The following is a 9797-nucleotide window of genomic DNA, read 5'->3' as shown; positions in this document are numbered from 1 at the left end:
TGAATAACACACGTCCCCACCCTAAAGGAGACCATAGTCCAGAGGAGGAGGCTTCACCCACAGGCACCTACAGTGTAAGAACAGACTGTGATAAGTGAGCTCAGGTGCAATGACAGCCCAGAGGAGCGGCCTCTAGCCTGGTCACAGGGGTCACAGGGGTCAGGGAAAGATCATTGGAAAATGGTGTGTGACTTGGAAGTAAGACAAAAAGATGCTTGGGTGACCATTTGATGCTACACGGAGCATTTTCTAAAAAGCCTACCTGAGAATCATCTGACCCTCTTGGGGAACATATCTTAGTTTGACAAATTCTTGATTGGAGGCTACATAAAATTAGAAATTAACTTGTGTAAAGGTGATAGAGATGACATTTTCTGGCCAAGAAATAAGTGTGGAAATAAAAACTCACAGGCAGTTTTTGAGTCCAGTATGACTGAGTTCTTTATAGACTGCAACTAGGAAAAAATAAAGCAAAAGTAATGGGTTTGCCTTGCCAGGCTCCAGTCCTTTACATCACAAAACTTGGACTATTTCCCAAGAACCTGAACATAACTCCTTGCTTCTTGCCGTGCTGATCTCTGAAGCTATGCTGTGACCTTTGGGGGTGTGACTGTGGTCTGAGAAAGCCGATGGTGCTTACCATGAAAAGTCTAATGTAGATTTGACAACTTTGGTGAGTTTGCAGTAGTTTTCTTTAAATGTGTTGTGTTTTGTATTTGGCAAGCCAGCCTTTCTAAAACCTTACTCCATGATATTTTTTGAAGGTAAACTTTTGTTTTCATTTCCTAAACACTACTCTGTGAGTCTTCGATAGGAGACAAGTCAAGAAATTACTTCTTATTGCACTGTTGGATATTAACCAGTTTTATACCGAATGTGGTTTTATTTCAGCATTCTTTTTCCACTTACTATATAAACTCTGGTTTCTCACATCTTCAGGGAAGCAGCTATTTTTCTTTCTGTTGCCTCCTTTCTGTGTCAGTTAACTTCAGCTGTGTAACAAAACTCCAAACTGAGTGGCTTAAAACAAGGACCATTTATTTAGCTCATGATCCTGTGTTTTGGCTGGGAAGGGCTTCTGGTCTGGGACAACATGACCAATCTCTACTGGGTTAGTTTACACATCTGTAGTTAGTTGGCAAAACACTTGGCACCTGAATATGTAAAATCATTCACATGTCCAGCAGCTGGCCAGCCGACAACCAGAGCAAGACAGACACCTGGACCATTTGTGTCTCATCACCCAGCAGGTTGGCCCGAACTTTTTGTACAGTAGATGCTAGACTCCAAGAGCAGTGAGTGAGGCGAAGTGCCAGTGTATAAATAATTCTGGACTCTCTGCTTGTATCTCATTTGTTATCATACAATTGGCCAAAGCATGTCACTGCCCAGCTGAGTAGGAAGGTGTAGACACAGCAAGGTGTGGATAAATTAGGAGCTATTACTGCAACAACTTACCCTACCTCACTCATGAAAAAACATTTGGCACACTCTAACAAACAGCTGTGTCTGAGAAGTACACTTTTACAGGGTGAGGAGGGGATCCGGTATAAGGATAGGGGTCACAGAAGAGAAGGGACAGTGAAGGGAAGTGTACTCAGGCAGAAGGAACAGCATGTGCAAAGTCCTAGAAGGGGGACAGAAAAGCCTGCTCCAGAAACCTGCTCACTGTGGCTGGAATAAAAGGCAAGGCTAGCATACCTTGATTTGAAACTTCCGTTTTATTCAGATGTGCTTCTATTTAAACACAAAGAGGTAGGCTCTCCAAGGCCAGACCATTGTAAAATGAAACTGTTTTTGCTATTTATTTTTGCCTACTAAAAAGTTTGGCCAGTCAAGACTCCCCTACCCCAGAAGAAGGGAGACCTGGTCTTCAGGTGATTGAGGATCAGGTCTAATAGGCCATCGTGGTCTATAATGAAAGGACACAGAGAAGAGAGAAGGACTTGTCTCTGGGGAAAGGAAGGCTTCCTCAGAGGTTTAAAGAGAGGTACTAGGAAGAAGGAAAGAGAGGGATTGGCAGGGAGTTGGGTAATGGTCCCAGGAAAATACCCTGGAAGGGACAGGACATACAGTTGGGAAGAGCTGGGGTGGGAAGAACCCAAGAGAAGACTGTGGTGAACACCTTTGGTCTAGAGTCCAGAAGCTTAGCTGAGTTCCACAACAGAGAGACACAACGGAGCCCCAGCCTCCACTCAAACCAAGCAGCCTCCCTGCCTCAAGCCACACCCTGTTACCCCCCTCAAGCTGTTCCTCCCATTGGAGCCAGTGAAGACATCCCTGGGTCAATTTTCCTGCATCCTCTTTCCTTGGTCCCTATCTGGGTGCCTCATCTGGACAACCCAGACTCTATATAAGCCTAAGGCTCCTAAGACAACCTAGGCTCCTAATAAGCCTAAGAAAAGAACCATTGGGAACCTGCACTGTTAGGGAGATGGTGGGGTGAGGGGCACCCTCTTCCCTCTGTATCTACCCTTCAGAGCCTGATGGAGTAAAATAAGACTGCACTGAATCAGCTAAGGAATCCCTGGGCCTCCTGCTGCCCCGTGGAGGAGATTTTGCAGGAGAATAGGACCTGCTCAAACACGGATGCCCTCCCCAGAGACAATCACTGTCATTTCCTGTGTGTTGTTCTAAAAACATTGTGTGTATCTGCGCAAATTGAGCCATAACATTCACAACTGTGTATTTCAGACGTGTTTTCAAACAAAGAAAGGGGTGGAAGGAAACAACTCAGGATCTTATAGGAAAACTTGGTAAAAATTGCTGGGTTGGTTCTATGAAAGTACTAAGTGATTTTATGCAAAGTAACTTGTATATTGGCGTGAGTTTCAAAGACAGCAGGACTGAATGATTTAGCTTCATTGCCAAAGTCGCTCTTCCTTAATTGCAAAAAGAAAATGTGTCAGTCAGCTTCTACAATGACTGGCATGACATCTCCATCTCCCTCTCCTGATCAGAGGGGAAAGAAAGCTGAAGTGACTTGCAGAGAATGGGCCCCTGGGAGCAGAAAATGAGATTCTCCCCCTCAGAGCAATGGTGAGGAGTGAGGAGCAGAGGAGGCTGGACTGACAGAGAGCAGCTCAGGAGCTAATTAAGTCTGCAGAGGAACCAAGCAGGCCTCTCTTTGGTTCCCTGCCAGCAAGCACAAAGCTTTTTGATGTCGCTCTGAAATTTGAACCAACTTCAGGCCCCATAGTGAGGGTTTGTGTTATAATAGCCAAAAATGTCGGGAGAGAAGGAACCCAAGAGGAGGCCTCGGGGCTCAACGAACCGAGCCAGAGCGCATTTAAACCCTTAGCCTGGTGTACAAATGATGGCGTCAGCACATAATATTGTTTTAATCAAAGGGGGTGAAACGTGTTCTGAAACGATGCCTCAGCACAGGATTTTTTATCTTTTTTATCTCATAGCACACATAAACTAATTACTAAAACGCTGTAGCACACCAAAACAAATATTCTATTTTTTGCCAATCTGACAAAGGAATAATTTGATTCATTCACAACATTTGGTTAATGTTGTGTTGACTATTATCATTATTTTATCTGATGATCTAAGGGGGAAAAGGTCGGTGCCCCAGACTGAGTACTAGTCAGGTAGTGCATCTTTTTAACAATTCAAAATCATTGCCTTAGCAGGCCACGTCATGGATCAGACAGCACCTAGTGTCTGCTCCTGGAATTACAAGCACAGGAATTACAAGCTCCTGGATGTGGCTGCCTTTGCAAACCTAAATCATAAAGGAGTACCATTGTAGACACCACTGATGCACAGGGTGGCCGGGGTCAGGGCAGACACCCAACAACAACACGTGTCCTGCAGCTTTTCTTTCACTACAACCTTGCTGCTATTCTGCACCACATCTGGCCTTATTTTTTGGTTTCTACAAAGGGCTAGCATAAATAACGCTAATACTATTTCCTGGCATTCATGAAGCCTTTCAGAATTTGCAAAGCCCTTTCACACAAATGACCTCAAATCAGGGACAGGAGGTAGGCAGAAAGGTGTAACGATCCTCATCTTACCAAGAAAGAAAATCCAGGGCCAGAAAGACAAAGTAAGTGGCGCAAGGTGAAAGCAGCGATCTAAGGACAGAGCAGCAACAACACCTCCTAGTCCAAGCCCAGCACCGTTCCCTCGGGTCCCCACTCAAGCCTCTCAATGTACACCCCACAGGAGATTAAAGCAACGGAGCCCAGGCCTGGCTGCCGCTGGCGTCGCCTGCACGTTCAAAAACGTGCCAGTGTCAGGGTCCCACACTCGGAAAACTGACTCAACCAGCTGCTTCCTAGAGCGCAGGCAGGCAGGCGGGAAGGCAGAGAGCACCGAGAGAGGACGCCACAGAGTTTTCTGTCAGTTTTAAGTCCCAGGCACCAGAGCAGCCGGCCCATTCATTTCTCCTCCCCATCTTCTTTCCCCTCCTCTGCCAGGGAGGCCAGTTCCTGCCCTGTTGTCTGTCGTGTACTTGCCACATGGTGCTCCTCCTGTTGCCAGGAGCACCTAGGGCTTCCAAGCAGCCTCTTCCCATTCCTGCCCGTCCCCAGGGTCAAAAAATGCATATATTTCTCACTAAAGTCTGACTGGGAAATATTTTCTGTCTTTTACTTTAAGCATCAAAGTTGATTTGAAAATGAACAAAATACAGAAAAGACCAAAAAAGGTCAAGAGTACTGTTGGGTGTCTGTCTAATGTGGAGGGTCTTTTTTTGAGGGGTCTCCTAGAATAAAATATTTTGATAAGCAAAAAACAAAAACCTTGGCATTGGTATTTTGTAAAGCTCTCCAGAGGAGGCTGATGTGAAAACCACTGTGTTCAAGAAATAAAACAGAAGGAGATAAAGCGATTATGCTTACGTCTCAGAGAGCTGTATCACCACTAAAAAAACCCCACCACACACACCAGAGGCTGATGGGAACATCACAGAATCCAGCACTATCCTTCTGATGCCTGCCTCCTCAATCATATAGGCACATCAGACACACTTACAAAGACACACAGACACATCCAGACATGTACATACAAACACATGTAGATACATGCACATGGACACACCCACAGAGATACACAGATACACACAGACACTGACACACATATGTGACAACTTCACAATACATAAGGGACATGTGTTTTTTTTGGATTGAGACTCAGCCTCTTTTCTAAATAATTAAGGGAATTATTCGTGTTAAACAGGACCCCCCAGGGTTACAAGACCCCTTTGTGTTTACCAGATGCTGTTCATCACTCACATCAGATAAAAGAACTCAGGAAAATCTCCCAACCCCCAGCCCATCCCCTGCTCTCCCTGCTCAGAGGACTCAAGCATCCAGAAAGGTCTCAGGTCAACCAGTTCACACCCCTGTGGGTGGGGGGTGGGGTTCCCCCAGAACTGTCCACACAGAAAACTGGAGCAACTTCATTTCCTGAGCTTCAGGTTTCTTCTGGGCAAGCCCCGAAATGCTTTCTGTACTTGGTGAAGACCAGATGAAAGTCAAGTCTACAGCCCGACACCTGCCACCCCCTCAGACCTGCTTGGCCAAGCTGGAGCCAGCCAGCTGTGGCCAACCTTGCATAGAGGCCAGTGATGCTGAGGTTAATGTGTGTTCAAGTCTAGTCTCAACTCCATACCCAGGGCTAGGAGACATCACTCTCATCAAGGCTTCAGGTTCCCTAGCACGAACACATAGCATTCATTCTCACTCACTCATTCATTCATCCATTCAACAGATATGTATCCAGCACATGTTGTAGAGCAGTGAGCCCAACAGACAGTCCCTGTACTCATGGAGGTTTCAGACAAGTCAGATGGACAGACAGAAAACCAGATAAAAAATAATGCACATGCACCTTAGCTAGCAACTGATGCTAAGAGAGGACAAGGTAAGAAAAGGATGGGGTGCATAATTGGAATCTGAGATAGAAGGGAAGAGAAGCTGACATCTGAGTGCAGGTGTGGGTGGTGAGAGCGGCCGTGTGCAGAGTCCAGGAGAGCACTAGACCAGTAGATGCAAAGGCCCTGAGGTGGCAGTGAGCCCTGGGAGTTCAAGGACCAGTGCAGAGATGAGTGCAGAGGGAAGAGGCAGCAGATCACTGGGGACTCGCTGGCCTTGCAAGACCTTTGGCTTTCCCTTGAGTGAGATGGGAGATGTGTGGAGAAAAGGAGGACGTGAAAGGAGAGAAAAATAAAGAGAAGAAAAATAATATAAAGAGGTCCGTCTCTGAGAAGAAAACAAAGGGAAGAGAGCATTAAACCCCCCGATGGTGTTTGGTCTTCTCTCTGTAGCCTCCTCCACAATGTCTCTCAGCTTCTCCTAGTTTGCCAGATGCCTCGGAACATCTGAGCAAGCTTTGCCCATCTGACTGTGGCCACGCTAATCACTGCCCAGGAGACACCTAGCTGCATGCAGAGCTGGACCTGCCCCATGGGTCCTGACCTTTTTTCTAATGAGACAAACTTATTGGGGATTGGAAGGAAAGATCCCAAGAAGTAAAGGGGCTAAGGGGTCTTTTATGACCTAGCTGGGGCTTCAAAGGCCAGGTTTCTCTTTGTGTGGGGGGTTGGGAGGGGAAGCGTGTGAGGAGGCCAGAGATGGGGTCACTCGATGCTGGCCTCTTCTCAGGGCCTCACTCAAGCCCTGCTCTCAGTGGCCAAGGCACCCACCAGCCCCTCCTCAGAGCCGAGAGAGAATCTGAGACAGAAAAGTTGCTCTCCATCCACCTTCTCATCGAGAAAGGAGGAGGCATGCGGGGCCTGGCCCTTCTGGCTGTACCCCAGGTTTGCTGACCCAGTGTTCCAGTTACCTGGGACCGAAGGTAGATGGGCAGGACCAACCACTGACCAGCACAGCATGTCCGACTGGACCAGAGGTAGAAATAGATGCCACAAAATGAATGAACCCCAAAACATATATGCTAAGCCAAAGAAGCCAGACACAAAAAATCACATATTTTACCACTGTGTTTATAAGAAATATTCAGAATAGGAAAATCTGTCAAAACAGGAGGCAAATTATTGGTTGCCAGGGGCTGGAGAAGGAAGAAGAGTGGATACAAGGTTTCCTTTGAGGGCACTGAAAACATTTGCCACTAGGCCTGAGGGCTACAGAGTTGTGACAAAGCTGATGGTTGCAGAGTTTGGCTTTATAGGCAAATTCAGGCCTGGCCTTCTGGCCACAGGAAGGGAGTCTGCATCCTCTGGGCAGCAAGGAGTCCCCACCCACAGGTCTGGAGCCAGTGACCAACCCTAATTAAACTGACCTTTAAGCAAACTGGAAAAACAACACAGCAGAGCCTGCTGAGTGCTCATTTCGGATGCAGATCAGGCCCCATCCAGGGAGGAAGGGGGGCCCAGCTGGAGCCCCACTTCAGCAGCGAAGAGCTGAAGGACCAAGGCAGCGGGGGTGGGGAAGAAGCTAAACCCCTTCTCCCTAAGAGGAAAGGTGAGAGGAGCGGTGAGGTTCAGCCAGACAAGCAGAAGGGAGGCCATGGGGTGTCTGCAACCATCCAAACACAGGAAAGAAACTAGATCAACTCCACATGGACCCAGGCAATAGGATTAGGGCAAATGGGTGGAAATTTAAAAGTGGAGGTTTTATTCAATATGAAGAAAAATGATCTAGGAATTTAGGATCTGAGGGCAGGGAGGCCACTAGCTGATAGAGTACCTTTATGGGGAAAAGGAAAAGCTGCCCGCATGGGAAGGCCACTTACAGAAAGGCACCCAGGCACCGAGGCCTGAGCCAGGGGCCAGGCACAGAGAGCCAGGCCCAGGCCTGAGCAGGCCACACCCACACAACCTCAGTGGGCAGCCCTGTGTGTGATGAGGATGGGCTGTCCTGGGAAGCAGTGAGTTCAGGATGTTTCAGTTGCTATGGCTACACAAGAAAACACTCCAAAAGTTAGTGGCTTAAAACCATAATATTTATTTTGCTCATGGACCAGCAACTGGGCAGGGATCTGCAGAGATGGCCTGTTTCTGCCCACCCTGTGTCAGCCAGGGCAGCTTAGGGGTGGAGGGCTGGAATCTCATGAAAGTGTGTGCTGGCTGCGGGGCAGGCTGGGGCTGCCCACCAGAACTTCCATATGGCCTCTTCACGTGGCCTGGGCTTCCTTACAACATGGCGGCCGTGTTCCAAAGCCAAGCATCTCACGAGAGAGCCAGGTAGAAGCTGCACCGCCTTTTGCGAACCATGTTGGAAGCCACATCACCTTTCTCCCATCATATTCTAGCCACTGAAACTATTTCAAGGGGAGAAAAAAATAGCCACCTCCTCCTCATTGGGGAGGGACAGGGGGTGGAAAGTTCTAGAAGTATACATGGCACTGGAAATTGCTGTGACTATTTTTAGAAAATACAATCTGCCACACGGGAGAAGACAGGAAGGGGCAGCCACTGTTCACACAGTCCCTCTAAAGCCAGGCCCCTAGGAGACCAGTAGTTTGACACCCACTCTTCTGACAGGCCAGCAATGCAGGAGGCCAGAGCCCCACTAAAGGACTCAGTCTCGAGTGGCATCTTCTGTCCTCTGTAGAGGAGGGCTTCAATTCTCCAGCAACCCTCTGACACAAACACAGGTAAAGAATGGGTCCATCTCAGGAACATGTTGTAGATGCACCCTGATACCTCTGACACTATTCCCAAACAGGGATCAGATCCTGTTCTGCTGTGGTGTATCTTTGGGAAAGCCACGTGCCTACCCTGAGCCTCAGTTTCCCTAGTTTGTGAAATCGGGAGGTGTGGCACTGCTGCGAGGAGTCAATGACGTGGTCTGTATGTACAGTGCTGGCTTCAGAGCCCTGGCTCGGCCAAGCCTGGCGTGGCCGAGCCCAGCATGCCACTGAGAAAGGTGCTGGTGGCAGGACTCCCACAGACAGAAAGGCTGGTACCACTTGGGCACACAGCTGTCTCACTAGCCCTCTCTGGATCCAGTCATGAGAACTTCTGCCCCACCTTTGCCACAGCCAGGACACACCTGCACCACGTCCAAGGCACAGCTCACCCAGATGCAGCATCTCTGGATGAAAAGACCTCTGTTCTGGAAGGTGGCCCTTCCCAGCAGTGCTGCAGCTGAGCTAAGGGGACCGGAGGAGTCTAACCAGATTAGGTTAATTATGTCATGGTGGGGTGGCCTGCCTGTTCTTAGATGGTTACATTTTCCAGCTGGTGATTAAGAGGCAGGCTCCACAGGATTCAGGCTCATTACTATGTAATTGAATCTCCTCCCAGACGCCAGCTGAGGCATGGAGAGGTTAAGTACATTTCTCAAGATCACGAAGCCAGTCAGGCTGCCATCAGGGATCCTTGGGGACAGTTCCAAGATGCTGGAAAGTGGCAGGCCCTCTGGGGACAAAACTGGAGCAGAGAGTTCTTCCTGCCATTGGGACCCCAGCAGCTGCTCTGAGCAAGAACTGCAGGTGAAATGCCACCCCCTTCTCCTCAGCAAGCACCCAGTGCTGCCTGCGGGGCTCAAGCGGAAGGCATGGGTGCTGGGTGCCCTGGCCGACAAGAGTTACCAGAAGAAACTTGGAGGTGGGGGTGGCCAGACTGGGGTCTTCGCCTGGGCTGCTGGTGGCTGAGGCTGGGCAGCATGAGTAAGTGGTTAAGTGCAGGGCTTTAAACCCCAGCCTGCCATCTATGAGCTGAGTGACCTTGGGTAAGGTATTAACCTCTCCGTGCCTCAGCCACCTTACCTGTAAAATGGCCACAATAAAGTTACAGTACGTATCCCATAGGCCTGCAGTAAACTTCAGAAAGGTGACTGGCATAACACCCTGGCCAGGCTCTTGTGGCTGGTCTC

This window comes from Phyllostomus hastatus, unplaced genomic scaffold (genome assembly GCF_019186645.2).
Source record: "Phyllostomus hastatus isolate PE091 unplaced genomic scaffold, TTU_PhHast_1.1 phas_scaffold_55, whole genome shotgun sequence".
NCBI lineage: Eukaryota > Metazoa > Chordata > Mammalia > Chiroptera > Phyllostomidae > Phyllostomus > Phyllostomus hastatus.
The sequence above is the reverse complement of the archived record's forward strand: the minus strand, read 5'-3'. Positions refer to the sequence as shown.